Genomic DNA, 19,583 nt, shown 5'->3' with positions numbered 1-19,583 from the left:
TCTAACACAAACAAATGAAGAAACAGCCAGATATGTCAAAAAATAAAAATAAACACGGGTACAGAATGTAACATATCTTTCTCACATAGAATGAGACACTTCTCTGGAATAGAAGATGCTGACATGCCTACCAAGGGTCATCTCTTCTATGTCTTCAAGAATGTCATATTGGAAAGGTGCAGTTTTTGAGCTCGTGGGCATCTAGCTTGTGGACATGCCCTTGAACTACTGTATCCATCTTCTTCTTTTATGTTGTTTGGCATCTTTTCCTTTTTCTTTTTTTTATGGGAAAAAGAGGTTTATTTAGGCTTGTAGGCTTGAGGGGAAGCTCGACAATGAAAGGGGAAAACGATGGCATGAGAAGAGGGTTGACATCAACCCCCTGGCCAACATAAGGTGGACAATAGCAATAGGAGAGTGTGCCAAACACTGGCATGGGGAAACTGGCTATAACACCCATAAGCCAGCCCCAACAATACACTGCCTTCTGGAGGTGTTAATTCTCAAATCTCCATCAGCTGGGAACCTAGCATTCAAAACACCTAAGTTTGGGCTGGAGAGATGGCTTAGCGGTTAAGCGCTTGCCTGTGAAGCCTGAGGACCCCGGTTTGAGGCTCGGTTCCTCAGGTCCTACGTTAGCCAGATGCACAAGGGGGCGCACGCATCTGGAGTTCGTTTGCAGAGGCTGGAAGCCCTGGCGCGCCCATTCTCTCTCTCTCCCTCTATCTGTCTTTCTCTCTGTGTCTGTCGCTCTCAAATAAATAAAAAAACAAAACACCTAAGTTTATGGGGCACACCTGAATCAAACCACAATATATATATATTATATACATCTTCTTATATATATATATCTTATATATATCATATATATATATTTATATTTGAGATACATATATATATGTTACAAAATAAGATATATTATATATATCTTATATATATATTATATATAAGAAGAAAAAAAATATATATATATCTTCTTTTCTTTTGAGGTAGGGTCTCACTCTCGCTCTGGCTGACCTGGAATTTATTCTATAGTCTCAGGGTGACCTCCAAGTTACAGCGATCCTCCTACCTCTGCCTCCCAAGTGCTGGGATTAAAGGCATGCACCACCACACCTGGCTTTATAGTCTACATTTAATTTATTTTTCTTTTCCTTTACTAAGAATGTGGTGTTTATTCTCTTATATTTTTATTTATTTTTGTTTTAGTTTTGTATTCAGCAAATACAGGCAGTTTGGTACCATTATTAGGCTCATCTGTGACCAACCTCCTCCCCATTGGCCCCTCCTTGTTGCGGTATATGGGTTGTGCATTGTGGAGTTAGCCCACAGTGGTTGATACGATAAATGTCTCTGCATATCATGACCCAACATGTGGCTCTGACATTCTTTCTGCCCCCTCTTCCACAAAATATCCCTGAGCCATGTTGGGCTCATTTTTGGTCTGCTTCAGTGATGAGGTGTTGGGGGCCTCTGAGGCACTGGCTCTCTAATTTGGTAGGAGTTGATTTTTCTCTGTGTTGGTCTCCTTCACCTTTGTGCTGGTATCTGGTTCATTAGGAAAACAGCACCTTTGCTTGTTTCGCCAATTGTCCTTAGTTTCAGCCGGGTCCCTTTTGAGGTATGTTGGGGCAGCTCTCTCCTCACATCTGCATCTATCTGAAAAACACAAGCATATTCTCCAATGGAGAGTAAGTTAGCACCAGGACAAATGAGATAACCCTTACTTTTTTTATAGAGAGTTTAATAGGTGTAGGCCCTCTTGTACCCATGATTGATGGTAGCTTGATATTGGAGAGTGAGCTTATGTTTAGATATGGTTCTGACTTGCTTCCCAGCTCCAGCTATAGGTCCCGTGCCACTGAGGGGATCAGTTAGCCAAATCAAGAGCAGTTGGTTTCCCACCATGGCTGTGTGCCACTATTGCACTTGTGTGGACATCACAACAGATTATTTGCTGATAAGTAGGTGAGACCATGAGTTGCTTGGACAGATATTGGTCATTTCTCCCAGTTGCCAAGGTAGCACCTTCTGGCACTAGACGTGCTGACTGTCTGGAGATTGACTCTCTCCTGGCTTCCAGCCATGCCATTCCATTTTACTTGTCAGCTGCATATGGTGTCTTCAGCAGTAGGGTCTTACCACTAACCTTCGGTGGGTCATCAAGTACTCTGACAGAAATCTGTCATTCTTTTAGGAAACCTTGTAGGTTTCTCTGATCAAAAGCTCATTGTGGATGATAGCCCCATGCTGGTACTAGGAGTTACAGGTCAGTGCCCACTAAGAAAATGAGGAAAAATATAACTAATATACAAGAGTTAGAGAGGAGAGAGATAGGGGGAGGAGGGGAAGAGGGAAGGAGGGAAGATGTAGAAGATTTAGGTTAGACTTTATCCTACCCTCTCCAGTTTCTTGTGGTTCAGGAGTTTCCTGTAAAGGCCTGGTGAAGGTTCAGCCATTTGGTCTGCCTTTTAGGAAGTAGAATTTTATGGTTCCATTGCCGTTTGGGTCTAGATTAGGGTTTCCCATCCCTTCGATGCCCTTCTCTCCCTCCCCATCCATCCTAGTGTCTAGTCCATGAGATGCTTGCTGGGTATGTAAGATACCTTGGGTAGATTCAGGTTAGGTGCTATAGATGAGTGAGACTTTGTGGTGATTTTTTTTTTTTTTCTGTGATTGGGTAAGTTCACTGAGAATGATCTGTTCCAGATTCAACCATTTTTCCTCAAATTTCATTATGTCATTTTTTCTTAGAAATAAATTAATATATTGTTTTCAACACAATCAGTTTTTAATAAACTGAATTCTCTTATGGAAATCATAGGTGTCTGCTTGCAGACACACACACAGGCATATGGCTGTATAAAGTGCTATGTCCATTCTCATTCTCCCCGGCCAGGCCATGCTACTGTGCCCCACCAAGGCAAACCCAAGCTGACCTGCTTGAGAGTCGGTGAACATATGGGACATGGGTAGTCAACTAGAAAACCCAACTTATACCAGTCAGTCCTCAGGAACCTTTTAGAAGAACAGAATTTAATCTAACTTGACGGCTATTATATTATTTAGTTTGAGATGGCTTGTTTTATAGTTACATTAATTGAATGAAAATGCACTGATAAAGCAAAGAAAAATACACCACAAAACCAATTTATAGTTTATATGAAATATAACCTAGCACTCATAGGGATGCATATACCATCCCATGGAAATGAACATCACTCTGAAACATTTTGTTAATTTATGAATACAAGGAACATATGATGGTATATTGAGTTACTACAGAAAAATGGGAATATCCTGAGTCTTAACATAAAGGTCAGTGCACAAACAGGAACATTCCTAGAAAGCAAGAAAAGTTGTTACTTTGCAAACTGAGTCGAATTGACTAAGAAGAATTATAGCCAGCTTCGTGGTCTAACAGAAGCACAAACAAATGAAGAAACAGCCAGATATGTCATAAAATAAACATGGGTTCAGAGGGTAGTATATCCAAAGAAGTTAAGAAATGTAGAGTTTATTTATTTATTTAGTTTTTTTTTTTTTTTTTTGAGTTGAGAACTTTTACCTATGGGCATTCTGTAATTTGACCATGTTATAATACTGTCCTCTTATGAGCACTCTCAACTTGCTCACTTCTGCTGAGGAGCATCCTGTTTCTAGGTAGTCCTCCTGCACTGTGTTGCCTGCTCTGCTCCTCCTCCATCCTTTATGAAAAAACATTCCTTGGCTCATAACTGGGCAGGTATTGTGAGGGTACTGCTCACCACTGTGGCATCATGAATGCACAAGCTTGTTCATGTTGGGAGGACAGCGCCCCTAAGTAAGTCCCCCTCCTGGCCCCAAAGAGCTTACATTTTTAAATATTATTTATTTATTCATTAGAGACAGAGAGAGAGAGAAAGAGAATGGGCATGCCAGGGAATCTAGCCACTGTAAAAGAACTCCATCTGTGTGCTCCCTCCTTAACCACTATCCATCTCTCCACCCCCAGAAGTTACTTTCTTTTTACCACTTCTTTTCCAAACTTTGTTAAATCTTGCAAAGAATGATAGAAATATATTTTAGTGTTGGATTTTCTCAGCATCTTATTTTCTACCTTGATGTGTTTTGAGTCTTCTCAGTATCTACCACCATCACCACAGAGACAGTTTTCTGGATGATTGGGAAATAATCACACATATTCAGTGCACTATTTCCTGTGCAGTATTACCTGGGCCTTGTTGGGTATGATAGAGATGATGAGGGCAATTTAAGCAGTAGAAAATGGATAAAGTAGTTGAGAAATTTGGACAAATATTTAAGATAGTCTCTTGCTGGACAGACACTCCATATTTGGTTTTCAAACTGCCAGCATTTTGTTCATGATAAGGAATTCTATTTCCTTTTTTAAAAATTATTTTTATTTATTTATTTGAGAGCTACAGACAGAGAGAGAAAGAGGCATAGAAAGAGAGAAAGAGAATGGGAGTGCCAGGGCCTCCAGCCACTGCAAATGAACTCCAGATGCTTGCACCCCCTTGTGCATCTGGCTAACATGGATCCTGGGGAACTGAGCCTCAAACTGGGGTCCTTATGCTTCACAGGCAAGTGCTTAACTGCTAAGCCATCTCCCTAGCCCAAATTCTATTTCTTTTTACTAGACTTGATAAGGGTGGGACCATTTGACTTTGAATAACCAAGGACACACAATTCTTAAGATAAAAAGACTATGTAAGTTTGTTGGATTTTTTTAAGTAGCAAGGAGATGATAGATAGTCAGATAGATAGATAGATAGATAGATAGATAGATAGATAGATAGATAGATAAATAGATAGATAGATAATAGATAGGGAATGGGTTCTAGGGACTCTTGCTGCTACAAATAAACACCAGATTCTTTGTGTACCTTGCTTTATGTGTTTACTGGGGAACTGAACCAAGGCCATCAGGCTTTACAAGCAAATCCCTTAAACACTGGGACATAACTTCATCCAAATTTTACTAATTTTAATATAAAATATAAATGGCCAAGTCTATCAAGATGATGGTAATAAAATCACACTACATGAAATCAGAGGAAAAATAACTAGATTGCTAGATTCCAGGTGAATTTGCTCCCAACTGAAAGTGAACTGATAGACGAATCAGGATGCTTCTTTTCTTTCCATGGCACTGGTAATTTTCTGAAGACTCCCTTCAGGACTCTTTATGCCTTAACTCTTTTCTTTCCCTGTTATTAAATTGCTAGGCAAGATTTTCAGATTGCCTCCAGTCTCTCTGCCTGTATTTATACAACATACCATAAAATAACATGAATAAATTCTGCCATTGAGTTTCCAATTTTAAGTGATTTAACTCTCCAAACACCAAGGCTAAAATAGATTTTATGAAACCAGATTTTTGTTAGATATTTCTTTTATTATAAAGAAAATAGGCAAGGTCTAGAAGGTGGAGATGGTAAATTTTTAATAGCCAATCCTGAACGTAACCTGGCTTCCATGAACATAAAATGGACACCAGATGCAGGCTGCTAGAGAGGGCATGGCTAGGAGGACGTAGCCTCACGTGGAGGTGGAATTAAGTGGGTCTACCTTGCATCTAAAGCCGTACAGATGGGTTATTGTGGTGTCTGTTATTTGGCATTTTAGGTGACCACGCGGTGTGTGAATTATTTTTTTTTTCCTCCTGAATTTAACAAAATTGGCTGACAAGCGAGCCACAGAGATTCTCTTACTTGTCTCTTCTCACCTAATAACTGGGGGTGCAGGCATATATGGCTACTCTCAGTTTGGTACATGTGCTAGGGATGCCAGCCCCAGAGTTTATGCAGCAAGCTCTTTTCATCTACTTCTTGGATGTAGAATCTGGTAGCATCAAGAACTGAATGTATTTAAAATCCTGTATTCAAATAAAACCATAACATATAAGAAATAACATTAGCTAAGAAGATTCTTGGGAGCCTAAGTATATATGGAAGTGAAATATAGACACTTATTCCAAATATATTTGCATGCAATTTTATGTGTTCATTTTTAGATATTCCTGAAAACATATTTATTCATCATCATTACAGAATTTAAGTTATATTTTGTAAGTTTATCAGAAATACCCTCTTTATTTTATTGTTTTATTTTATTCATTCTGTAAATTACTAAAAATGATGTATTTTTAAAAAACTACACGTTCACAAAATATATACAGAGCCAAGAGGGAAAACAGTGTTAGCTAAGTTAAATTGCCATAAGATCGGGGTTTATGTATCACAAAATAGTTTTCTTAGAATTGCACAGTTTAGATACTTGGAAATGTTAGGTTTCTAGAAGGTTTTGTTTATGTGGAAGAATGGCTGAGGGGAAGGTCCAATTGCAAGGTTACATTCCTGGGGTTTGCAATGTTCATTAGCTGCAGGGCAACATTTCACCTAAGGTTATTGATTGGAAAGGAGAAACTTTAGTCATGTCATGCGCAGTTGTCAGAGCAAGCAGCTGTTAACAATTTCAGGATAAAGCTGTACATTTAGACAGTGGGGGAGATTCCAGTGTCCTCGGGTTTGTATGCTGCCTCAGTGATGCCGCTCTGAGTGCTGTTCCTATCCTCTTCAAAGTTCACTGGCATTCACAACTAAACTCTGTTTTTTAATGAGCCAACATATCTGAGTATTCATAATTTCCTCAGGAAAAAAACACTGGACATGAGAGTTAAGTTAATGAATATTAAAATGTATGCATTCTAGCAAAGAATCGTCTAGCCTAACTCCATTATTCCATTTTATTTACGTTTGTATGTGTGTCTTGTAGACGTGTATGTGTGTGTGTGCAGTCACATGCACCCAAGCGTACTGAGGCTCAAATTTGATGGCAGGAGTGTTTTCATTGCTTTCTCCCTTATTATGGAGTCAGAGTCACTCAGGGGCCCTAGACTAGCTAGCTAGTGAACTACATCATCTATATCGTAAATTCACTATTGTAAGTGGAAATAAATAAAGGGGCTGGAGAGATGGCTTAGCCGTTAAGGCTCTTGCCTGAGAAGCCTAAGGAACCAGGTTTGATCCTCCAGTACCCTGACCCAGATGCACAAGGTAGCAAATGTGTCTGTAGCACATTTACAGTGGCTCGAGACCCTGGTGCTCTCATTCTCTATTCCTCTCTCACTTTGAAATAAATAAATAAAACACATTAAAAGGTAGAAATAAAACACAAATAGGTTCATATGAATAGCAGCACCATATTTTATTTGATAATCAAACATAATACTTTAACTTCCAAAATGTGAAAATTGATGAAGTTTTAAAACTTGAAGACTGTATGTGTTTATGTTTTTGTAAATGAAATAATTATCACCTGCAAATCATGTCCCCTATTTAATATGATAATGAAATGCTGACCACCAATTGTGTATTTTTTCTTTCACAAACTTCAATATGAGGTCACTTTCTAGTTTATGAAGTTGGTTTGAACAAACTGCAAATTTTTCCTTTAAAAAGACTTGTTTTTTATCAAAACTTCCACACTGCTGCACCTACCTAGCAGTGCAATTTCAAGAAGAAATCACACCATTTTTATAAAAGGAAAATATAGGTAGGAAAACACCTGTGTGTCACAGGTAGTCATGCTGAAATTGAGACCTGGAGAAGAAAATGAACAGATGTCAATCTTTATAAGCCTTTCAGAGCACTGGAACCACCTTTTACACCCTCCCAGGTTTTTAATGTCACTTAGTGTCTCTACGATATTTGTCATGGCTTCAACTCCATGAAACAAGTAACTGTCAAATTTATGTCAAAATCCAATAATTCTAAGAGAGTGTTAATATAGCTCACCAGTATTTCATAAGACTTCACTCTTTGGTTTCACTAGAAATATGAGAAAGAGTATGAACAACAATTTACTGAGTCCCAATTATATGCATTCATTATGTAGGAAAGAAAACACACAGACACACACACACACACACACACACACACACACACACACACACGCTTCACAAACTACAAATGCAAAACACTTCTTAAAATTCAGATCTCAACTTGCTAGAATGTAAAGGTGTCCCAGGAAAAATATTTCCCCTGTTGAGCACCGACAGAACTCAGACAATAGGCCCAAGCACCGTTTCCAGTGTGGGTTTGCTTACAGAGCAGGGTGGGGGCTGCTCACGGGAGCCTAGAGACTCAGATGCAGATACGTCATGGAAACACCCACCAAAGCACAGGTGCAGATCATGTCAGCTTCATCTCCGGAAAGTAATGCACTACTTGCTGGCAGCTCTGCTGGTTGGAAAGCAGTTGTTTATGCTTTCTATACATTTTATATAAACCTGAGGAGGGGTCTCAAAGTCTGTGTTGCAGACTTGGTGGTTTTTTGACTCTGCTGAGCTTCCCTTCCCCCTGGGGGAGGTAGTTCAGTTGCTACATGGAACCAGTCAGAGTGAAGTGGAAGGCTGACATTGCAAGTCTTAGGTCTTCTAGACTTAACCTCCTGAGACTTCCGAGCCTAGTTCATAAATGGAAGTGGAAACGTCTGAAATCAGATGACTTTTCTATACAACAAAGTGGTCTGGGACTGCACAAATCTATGACGCTCACAGATGATGTCTATATACCTCAGCTTAGTTGAAAAAGACGAGATAATATTGATATTATATTATTTTCTTCACCTCCATTGAACTGTTATTCAGATAAATAATAAAGTTCCATTTTCAAAAAAAAATATTTACAGGGTTGTTCAAATTCTATAATCAAAAACATTTTAGGCTCCTTTTCAGTGATGCATAATTGGTAAATATCTAGGGTGTATGATGAGCTATCCCTTATATGCATGCGTATGTAAATAATAAAGCTTTGTCATAAGCCTATAAACTTGAATACACACATTTGTGTTGTGCTGAGAGTATTAATATTCACTTACAGCAAATTTCCAGCATTATAATGATTGGACCATAGTCAACATGATGCATATTGTGCCCATCCCCTGTGATAAATATGAGTTCCTCTACTCTTTAAACAACTTCTCCCTGTTCTTTCCCACCCTTTACTCCTAGGAAATCACTACTCCTTCTACTCTGTTTCTTTGTCTTTTGCCTTGAAAAATTAGCATATAAGGGCTGGAGAAATGACTTAGCAGTTAAGTGCTTGCCTGTGAAGCATAAGGACCCTGGTTTGAGGCTTGATTCTCTAGGACCCAGATAAACCACATGCACAATGTGTTACATACATCTGGAGTTCGTTTGCAGTGGCTGGAAGCCCTGGTGTGCCCATTCTCTCTTTATCTGCCTCTTTCTCTCTTTGTCTGTAACTGTCAAATAAATAAATAAAATGAACAACAAATTAATTTTTTTAAAAAAAAGCATATAAAGGAACTCATGGGATTTTCCAAAATAAAATGACATACAAATTATCACAAAGGGGCTGGAGAGATGGCTTAGTGGTTAAGCGCTTGCCTGTGAAGCCTAAGGATGCCGGTTCGAGGCTTGGTTCCCCAGGTCCCACGTTAGCCATATGCACAAGGGGGCGCACGCATCTGGAGTTCGTTTGCAGTGGCTGGAAGCCTTGGCGCGCCCATTCTCTCTCTCTCCCTCTATCTGTCTTTCTCTCTTTCTGTCGCTCTCAAGTAAATAAATAAAAAATGAACAAAAATAAAAAAATAAAAAAAATTATCACAAAGGATATGAAAAGGAACTAGATATCACCAAGAATCAGGCAAATACAGGTGACAAGGTCATGAAATATCATTTTGCTCTCCTTTGGGTTTCATTTAAATAAAATCCAAAGCCAGTGTGTGTAAGCAAGGAGAAGGAAAAAGGGGAAGGATTGGTCAATGGGAATATAAATTGGTGCAGCCATTATGGAAAATAATACGAATGTTCTTCTGATAATTAATAATTGAACTGCCAGTGATCCTGGAATTCCACTTCTGGGTGTATATCCTAAGTCATTAAACAGCTATCTCGAGAGATAGCTATACCTCTAGGTTCACTGCATCATTATTCATGACAAACCACATGTAGAAAAGAGTTATATATTATGGACAGAAGAATAATTTTTTTTCTCTCTCTCATCTCTTTCACTGTACAATCATAATGATATATTAATTCCCTTTTTTTCTCAACTTTTATTAACATTTTCCATGATTATAAAAAGTATCCCATGGTAATACCCTCACCCTCCCCACTTTCCCCTTTGAAATTCCATTCTCCATCATAGCCCCTCCCCAACTCAATCTGTCTCTCTTTTATTTTTGTGTCATGGTCTTTTCCTACTCTTATGATGGTCTTGTGTAGGTAGTGTCAGGAACTATAAGGTCATGGATATCCAGGCCATTTTATGTTTGGAGGGAGCACTTTGTGTGGAGTCCTACCTTTCCTTTGGCTTTAATTACCCTTTTAAAAGAAGGAAATTCATTAATGATAGCAGAAGAAGATGGATAAATTCATAGTAAATGAATTAAATTGGGTGGAAATCATCTCCTATTTTAAAAAAATATATATTTTTACTTTTATTTATTTTCAAGCACATGAGAAAGAGAGAGAGAGAAAGAGAGAGAGAGAGAGAGAGAGAGAGAGAGAGAGAGAGAGAGAATTGGCATGCCAGGACCTCCAGTCACTGCAAACGAACTCCTGACACATGTACTGCCATGTGCATCTGTTCACATGGGTCCCGAAAAGTCAAACCTGGGCCCTTTGGCTTTGCACTCAAGCACCTTAACCACTAAGCCATATTACCAGCCCTCATCTCTCATTTTTATGAGTAAGTACCCAGGCTTAAGAGTTTCACTCAAGTTTCAAGGTTAAATTATGAATGTAGAGAAGATTAAAAAATGTGTTTTAATTAAAATTGATTAAGTACTAATTCTCTATCCTATTTATTGAAATTTATTCTATGTCAGATGTTTGTTGGTAATGATTACTAAGCTAAATTGACAAATTTGGATCTGAGGCTTAGAAAGGATAATAATTTAAAAATATCAGAGATGTCAAGTGTTAGGGAAAAAGTTTCAACATAACTTCAGACTCCCAGTCCAGGCTAGAGTGTCACATCAACATTATTTTGTAGAGCACTGTGGGAAACTAACTGCGTCTTGAAAATGTGTCACCAATATGAAAGTATGCTATAATTTAAAACCCTCTAAAGCAAAATAAACAAAACTTATTTTCTTCACATTTGCTGGGAATTAAAATAAATATTGCAATATTTTCCTGACATGGGGCACAGGCCTGTTATCTCAACGGTAGAGAGGCAGAGGTGTGGGTATCTCAAACTGTGCAGATCTGGGTCAAATACTGTGAGCTCCCGAGCACCCTGGACTGCAAATGGAGGTCCTGCCTACAAAGACAGGATCAAACAAACAAGCAGAATAATTAATAATAATAATAATACCCTCGCAAAATCACACCAAAACCCAAAGGCCACAACACAATTCATCCCTCCCATTAATCAACTTCTTCTTGTGCTTAGGCCAAAGGAAAGGGAAATTTGTTGATTGAGTCTTCATTCTCTGCCTGGAATTAATAACATGCTAAACTGCATCTTAATGCAGACAGATAGAGTCATTAGCTGCAGATTGCTACAAATATAACATGTTGAATTTAAACAAATTGTGCCATGAAAATATTTGAGCTAGTATGAATTTCTTCAGGTAGATGAATATGAATACTTCTGCACCACAAAACTGTACAGCACCAAATAAATACATTTTTTTGTTTGTTTTGTTTTTGTTTTGGGGTCTCACTCTAGCTCAGGCTGACATGGAGTTCACTATGTAGTCTCAGGCTGGCCTTGAACTCATAGCAGTCCACCTACCTCTGCCTCCTGAGTGCTGGGATTAAAGGCATGAGCCACCATGCCTGGCTCCCATAAATACTAATAACCAGTTGGCTCTGTGCTCACATCAGGTAGCTCTGAATCATAACTCACCCTTTTTGTTTGTCAGCATAATGATATCTCTATCTTTGGCCACCAAAGAAATTAGTAAGAATGATAATCAGGGCTGGAGACATGGCTTAGCTCTTAAGGTTTTTGCCTGCGAAACCAAAGAACCTCAGTTTGATTCCCCAGGATCCATGGAAGCCAGATGCACAAAGTGGTGCATGTTTCTGGAGTTCATTTGTTGCGGCTGAAGGCCCTGGTATGCCAGTTCTCTCTCTCTTCTCTGTCTCTCTCTTTTTATCTCTGTGTCTGCCTCTTTCTCTCTCAAATAGATAAAAAATAAAATATTGTTTTTAAAAAGAATGATAATCACTTAGTGCCCTTGGTACAAGCAGGGTCTTAAAATCTCTATGCCCTAGTGTGTACAAAATATTTACTTTCATGTAGTGAATATTAAACCAAATAATGAGTATGTAGTTCCAAACATTACAGTTGGCTACAGGAAAAAAGTCAGATACATTTCGTGGTTCTTTAAAACAAAACAAAAGTACCAATTAATAATAAACAAATTATGTTGGATATTTTATTTTATCTTGGTCCTGAGACTGTAAGAAATAATCCTGCTTTAGGGTATCTTCACAAGCTGCCAAAGCATGAAAAACAGAAGATAAAATACAGTTCTATTTGCTAGTATGATTTTAATATAAGGTCTAGGAAAATTTAACAAGCCTTTAAATCACTATGTAGCTCAAAATGACCTTAAAGTTCTGATTCTCCTGCCTCCAATATCCAAGAGGTAAGATAATAGAACTGTACCACATGCTAAGGAAACATAATTTTCAAAATTTGATAAAAACATACAACAGGTGTCTCTTATTGACAATTAATTGTGTAATCTTATTTTCAAATGAAAGTTGATGTTTAAATTTGGAAATACTACATTCCTGATATGCTTCCTAAACTAAATAAATTAAATATATTTTGCAGTTTGCTGCCTAAAGCTTTGAAAGTAAAATGCATGCTGTCAAGGTAATCATTTCTACACTGAAAGAAAAAGACACATGAATTATCATTGCCAACTGCATTTCAACCAATGCAATGCTAGGAAATGTATCATAATAACTAGACCAAATGTGAAATAGTAACACAGAATATTTTATAGTAAGCATAGTTAATTTTAAAACGTCTTTAGGTCGATAGGTTTGGTTGACTCAAATGAATATATTTAAGTGTTTTATCTTATAAACAAATATTTAAATATTTCATGATGCCAGTAGGTAATGATAAAATAGATGAGTATAAATTGTGAAAGATTTCTATGTAGTAGATTTATTTTAATGCCAAGCTTGAAAAATGTTGGAATCATGTAAGCTATAACAGTAGTAACTATTCTATTTTTAGCAAATCACTGTGTAGTTATGGTTAGTGAATATATGGAATGGATGACATTTTTGTAAATGACCTGACACTTAGAGATCAGTTAGATTCCATGTGGAGACCTTTCTAAACTGATTGCTTCTTAACTTCTCATGTTCTGAAAAGAATTTCCTTGGATATTCTTCTTCGAAGATGTATCCCAGACTCATATGTCACTGTGTATCTGGAAAGATAGGGCTTCATTTTAGATTCTAGATAAAACTGGTAGTGAGGAATTTCTCCCATTCTGTAGGTAGTCTGTTGGTTCTGTTTTTGATAAGTTTGCCCTGTACAAAATCTTTTTTTAGCTACATAAGGCCCCCTGGTTGAATGATTATTTAAAAATGTTTCAAGCAAGCGTGAATAGAACTATATGAGAGCAACTAGCCTGACAAGATGCAAGATGTATGCACCTGTGCAATACTGGAACCTCCCTAGGTGGGTCACCAGTGGCTCTCTGATTAAATACGAGGTCAGCTCAGTGGAAAGGAATCCATAGCTGGGGAGTAAGTCAGAATGCTTTGGAAACCAAGGTTATGGCTTCCAATAAGAAGATCCCAGTAGTCTTCAATGACGCTACACCCATCACAATCTCTCTGAATTAACAATGATTATTCCCTTTAACGTATTTTGGCCTCAGTCTCCACTAGACATCTCTGTTTCTTTTACAGAAGATAGCAAGACTTAAAAGTAATATATAGTAATATATACTATCTCATTGGGAAGAATGGACATGTGATGTCTGATATCAGCTGTCCTTGGTAGCTGGTTGTTCAGTCAGCATGGAAATGACTTTTTTTTTTTTTTTTCCATTTGCAATGGTCCTTCTAGGTTAGATTTATTGAGGCCAGACTTTATACTTAGATGAAAATTGCACTCTTCCATGGAGTGAGTCCTAGACTATAGTAAACTGAGAAAGTGAGCTGAGAACCAGCATCCAGTTTTTCTGCTCCTGAATTTCACATTAAATGTGACCAGCTACCTCCTCACTCCCTGATAGCCATGCCTTCTTTACCCTGCAGTCTGTGCCCCCCAGACCTCCAGGCTGTGGTATACTCTTCTTTCTTAAGTTGCTTTTGCCTGTTATTGTGTTATGGCAATGATGAAAACAACCAATACCCGACCATCTGAAATATAATAAAGTTGAACCTTGTTTATTAGACAACACACAGAAGGAACTTTCTCTTTTTAAATTGTTTTTCCTTGTCCCCCTTCCTACATGCTGATATATGATCAATGTATTCTTGGGAAAACACAGAGATGTAATGTCTGCCAGCAAGACAGGCAGTTTGTAATGACCAGGATCCTGTCAATATCTTGACCTGGGTTGATCGGTCTGCCAATTGTGCATTAGTCTGACTGTGTATTAGGGCAATACTAGAAAAGAAAAATAATTCACAAGCAAAAGAAAGACATGACAATAGATGAGAAAGGTCAAAGGTACTCTTCCCACTACTAGACCATTAAGGATTGAAACACTAGACTAGTATATGAGGGATATTTGAACTTCAATGTCTTCACTCAGTAGTGTTATAGAAAACCAGGTCATTCAGAGATGTGGCACCAGAGATAAATTGGAAAAACAATATGATTTAGTTTCCTAATATATTTCTTTCATTAACATAAACACCGCATTTAGCATGCAATTGGCAAAGTATTTAACTTATGTTCTGTAAGATAATAACAGGAGTTCCTAGTACACAGAAGCATCCATGAACTGGTTCAGTCTCTAGTCCTATGTTATATAGCACTGCTGACCCATAGTCTTTCAGTGAATCACAGGCTCATGAGATTACATGCCCACAGTTTGCAGCTGTGTGAAATGCCTTGCTTCTCGGAGAGTATATTAACTACTTCATACAAATTAGCACACCTTCCTCAGCTGAGGCAGTGCACAGTGGGGATGATGATGCTAAATAAGTTAGTTATAACTTAGCAATCCACCCAAAAGCTCCACAAGCATTTATTAATTCATCCCAAATTCCAAAATTCACAAACACTGGTTAAGTGCTATGTATTGGTATTTTTACAATATGGGATAATAACCTTTGGCATGTTTAAGCAAAAATGATTGGAAATGTGTTTTGAAGCCAGTTAAGTGGAAAACATATGTACATGTAGAAAAATATGTAAAATTTTCCACTACATCTCAGCCACTTACAAGCTCCTATTACACCGATACATAACTTTTGAGGTTTACTGATTTCCACAGATAATTCATGTGTACTCAATGACATATATAGAGGTAATGCATCCTTATTAAAACAATTACATATTTTCAGAGATAATAGGAGTACCCCACTGTTCACAATCTTCCCTTTAATATAGTTCTATTTTCTATATTATCCTGAATTAAAAATATAACATTGGTACCTTTTAATGGCATCCAACATGTTTAATACATATTCAATTATTAACTCATGTCATTAAATATTTTGTCTTCATATCATTATAATTGCACTTAAGTGTTGGCAATTGTGTAATGAACATGCTCATTTCATTTCTTTCAAAAGTTTTGGTTAGAAACAGTATCATTTTTTTTTAAACTCCACCAGATATTGCCAATTACATACCAACTTACTCAACTTAAGAATTGAGTGAGAAGTCGGGCGGGGGGCTAGAGGAGCGGCTGCAACGCCCAGCGGTAGAGCCGGAAAGCAGGCGGGCGGGCGGGCGCAGGGCCGAGCGTGCGAGCGAGCGGGAGAGAGACAGAGACCGGCCACCACCCTCGAGGCGGTGAAGCTGAGATCCAGGATCCAGCTGGTTGAGGAGGAGCTGGACCGTGCTCAGGAGCGCCTGGCTACTGCCCTGCAGAAACTGGAGGAAGCAGAAAAGGCTGCAGATGAGCTTGAGAGAGGAATGAAGGTCCCTGAAAACCGGGCCCTGAAAGATGAAGAAAAGATGGAGCTCCAGGAGATCCAGCTGAAAGAAGCCAAGCACATTGCAGAAGAGGCAGATAGGAAGTACGAAGAGGTGGCTCGTAAGTTGGCGATCATTGAAGGAGTCTTGGAACGCACGGAGGAATGAGCTGAACTAGCAGAGCCCCGTTGCCGAGAGATGGATGAGCAGATCAGACTGATGCACCAGAACCTGAAGTGTCTGAGTGCTGCTGAAGAAAAGTACCCTCAAAAAGAAGACAGATATGAAGAAGAGATCAAGATTCTCACTGACAAGCTCAAGGAGGCAGAAACCCGTGCTGAGTTTGCTGAGAGATCAGTAGCCAAACTGGAAAAGACGATTGATGATTTGGAAGATAAGCTGAAATGCACCAAAGAGGAGCACCTGTGTACACAGAGGATGCTGGACCAGACCCTGCTCGACCTGAACGAGACGCAGAGCTGCCCTGCCCTGCCGCCGCTCCTCCCCGACCCGACCCGACCCAACCCAACCCGACTGCACCAGAGGCCAGCCTGCCCGAAGCTGGCCTTGAAATGGAGGGCTGATCTTTAACTGGAAGGCTGCTTTCTCCTTTCGCCACCCCCTCTACCCTCAATGTCTTTTTATTCTAAGCAAACTGTCTCTGCCTCTTCCCGGAGAGTCCCTCTGGGTGGAGGCTGAGCACCTTGGGGAACACGTAAGGGACCGGCACAGCGCGGTGTCTGCTAAAGCAAGCTGGGATGTGCACATCTTGTCATGTCTCGTTGTAGCAACTGTTTGTAAAACATTCCAAGTAATTCCACGTCTCGGGAGCAGCAATCTAATGATTCCTTTCTCACTTTTAGAGGGTAACTTTTTCAGCCTTATGCATCCTGCCCTCTCCGTGGAGGAGGAGGGCAGGCTGTGGGCCTGCCTCACCGAGAGCCACAGAGCTCAGGACAGACTGCTGTGGAAGCTCATTGCTCTGTACAAAGGACCAGCCAAACACAGGGGATCTTAGGACACTTGCCAAAAACAAAAGGCCAATACCGTGCTGTGATAGCACTCAGCTGTTGTTGTCTTTGAACAACTTACTTTTGTTTTTTACTATTTTCATTATACATTACCAAATTAATCTCCTTCCTAAGCACTGGGGATCCAAGTCTGGGCCTTAGGCATGTTAGGCAAGTGCTCAGCTCTACCCTTCTCACTGTTCACAGAATGGATCTTGTGCTCTCTGAGGCTGAGGGGACACTCAGTGCTGTCCTGCCTCCTTCAAGAATGAAAGTCATGTTTGTGCCACTGGCTTACCCATAGGAAACTCACCCACCTTGTCTGAGCCCGAGCCTCTGTCTAGAAGATGCCATCTCACGACCTCATTTCTTCTTTGCATCAGTCATGCTGAGAGATCTTGAACACCTCGTGTACAAAACTTTGAAAATTTTATAGTATTTTGGATCTTTGCTTTTGGGCGGCTGAGGTGCCTTGACCACTCCACCTGACTGTGAGAAGTAGTTTGTGGGCAGGCAGTATGCTGTCAGAGTTTCTTTCCCCACCCAGCTGCAACTTACAGGTGAGGTTTCTGTGAGGTCTGCTAGGTGCGCATCCCGCAGCTGAATGGCTTAAAATGTGCTCTCCTTTGTCGTGACCTCTTTGGGGCCAGTTGGAAAAGAGAATACCACAGTGCAACTGTTTTGATACAAATGTCTTTTTGAAATAAAGAAACAGTCACCTCAAAAAAAAAAAAATTGAGTGACACATGTATCAGTGGGTACCAAGTTTTCCATGCCTATGCTATCATGAGATGATGCCAGCTTTGTTAACTCAGACAGAGATGAGGGAAAAGTGAGTACCAACACATGATGTATGCATACAAAATATGTTGTTAATAATATTTTTTACAAAGGTGAATAAGGGCTGGAGAGATGGCTTAGCGGTTAAGTGCTTGCCTGTGAAGCCTAAGGACCCCGGTTCGAGGCTCGACCCCCCAGGACCCACATTAGCCATATGCACAAGGGGGCGCACGCGTCTGAAGTTCCTTTACAGTGGCTGAAAGCCCCGGCACGCCCATTGTCTCTCTCTCTCTCTCTCTCTCTCTCTGCCTCTTTCTCTGTCTGTCACTCTCAAATAAATAAATAATAAACAAAAAGTTTTTAAAAAAAGGTGAATAAGTGTGTTTTCTACACCACCATACTTCTACAGAAAGAAAATATTAGGTGAATATTAAGACTGACTCATTAAATCTTATTTAAGCATTCCATTTTCATAATGCATTCATTTTTCTTGATTTACTATTCCAACCTGTATGTTTTTTTCTGATTCTAAAAGAATTTTTTTTAATGTTTATATGCCTCTATTAGTAAGTGCGAAACTTAATAGTATATAAATGGAAAACAAAACTTGATTTGACTCCAAATCCATTATAAAATCAAGAAAAAATATGTTGTCATTTGAAATGTTTAATGTGTTAACAAAAAAATTACATGGTGGAGGTTGGAAAGATGGCTTAGCAGTTAAGGAACTTGCCTAGAAAGCAAAAGATTCCATGTTTGATTCCCCTGGGCCCACATAAATCTCGGTATACAAGGTAGCAGCCCATGTGTCTGGACTTTACAGCAGCTGGAGGCCCTAGCATGCTCATTCTCTGTCTCTGTCAGCCTTGTGCTCTCTCTCTCTCTCTCTCTAAAATAACTAAATGTATAAATAAATATTAAAAGATTGCATAATGGCTTGAATATTGACAATGATAAGGAAAAAAGTTAATGTTAGAGTGGAATGAATCAGAATATCCTTTTCCATTGTCATTGTGTAAACTTAATTTACTCAGTATGTTTTATCTATCAGTATTCTTGTGTTTGTCAAAATTTTCAACAACTCTCACCTATCTAAGATATTTTTTGTGCTATAGTTACAGCAAATAAAACACGTAACTAAAGGTAATGCAGTGAAATACATACCTGGGTGCTTGGGAATTGGCTCCACGGGTAAGACCTATTGACACGCAAGCACATAGACCTGGGTTTGATTCCAGGCACCGACATGAAAAGCAAAGCACCCCTGAGAATCCCCATGACACCCTCTCTGAGGGAGGCTGTTGAGTTAGTTTTTCCTGTGAATGATATGGATTAGAAGTAAGGCATATTTTCTTTTTTATATTTATTTCCTTTTTGTTGTTGTTTTTTGGTTTTGGTAGGTAGTCAGCGAGGGATCAGTACAGAAAGCATGGATTCCACCCTGTATCCATGACAGAAATAGAACTGCAATGTGATTCAGTCTCTTCCTTGAAGACTTAGCAACAGCACCATCTGCTCCCTTGCCATTTCCAGTGATCAAGCCCTTGGGTCGGCCTTTCCTGAACAGTGGTCCTGCCGAGCTCCCTTCAACCAATCAGGGTCCCTCCTATACGCCTCAATCTAGTTAAAGTCTCATTACAATTGGGTACCTGATCCATAGAAATGGACCTGAGCT

This window comes from Jaculus jaculus, chromosome 14 (genome assembly GCF_020740685.1).
Source record: "Jaculus jaculus isolate mJacJac1 chromosome 14, mJacJac1.mat.Y.cur, whole genome shotgun sequence".
Classification (NCBI taxonomy): Eukaryota; Metazoa; Chordata; class Mammalia; order Rodentia; family Dipodidae; genus Jaculus; species Jaculus jaculus.
The sequence above is the reverse complement of the archived record's forward strand: the minus strand, read 5'-3'. Positions refer to the sequence as shown.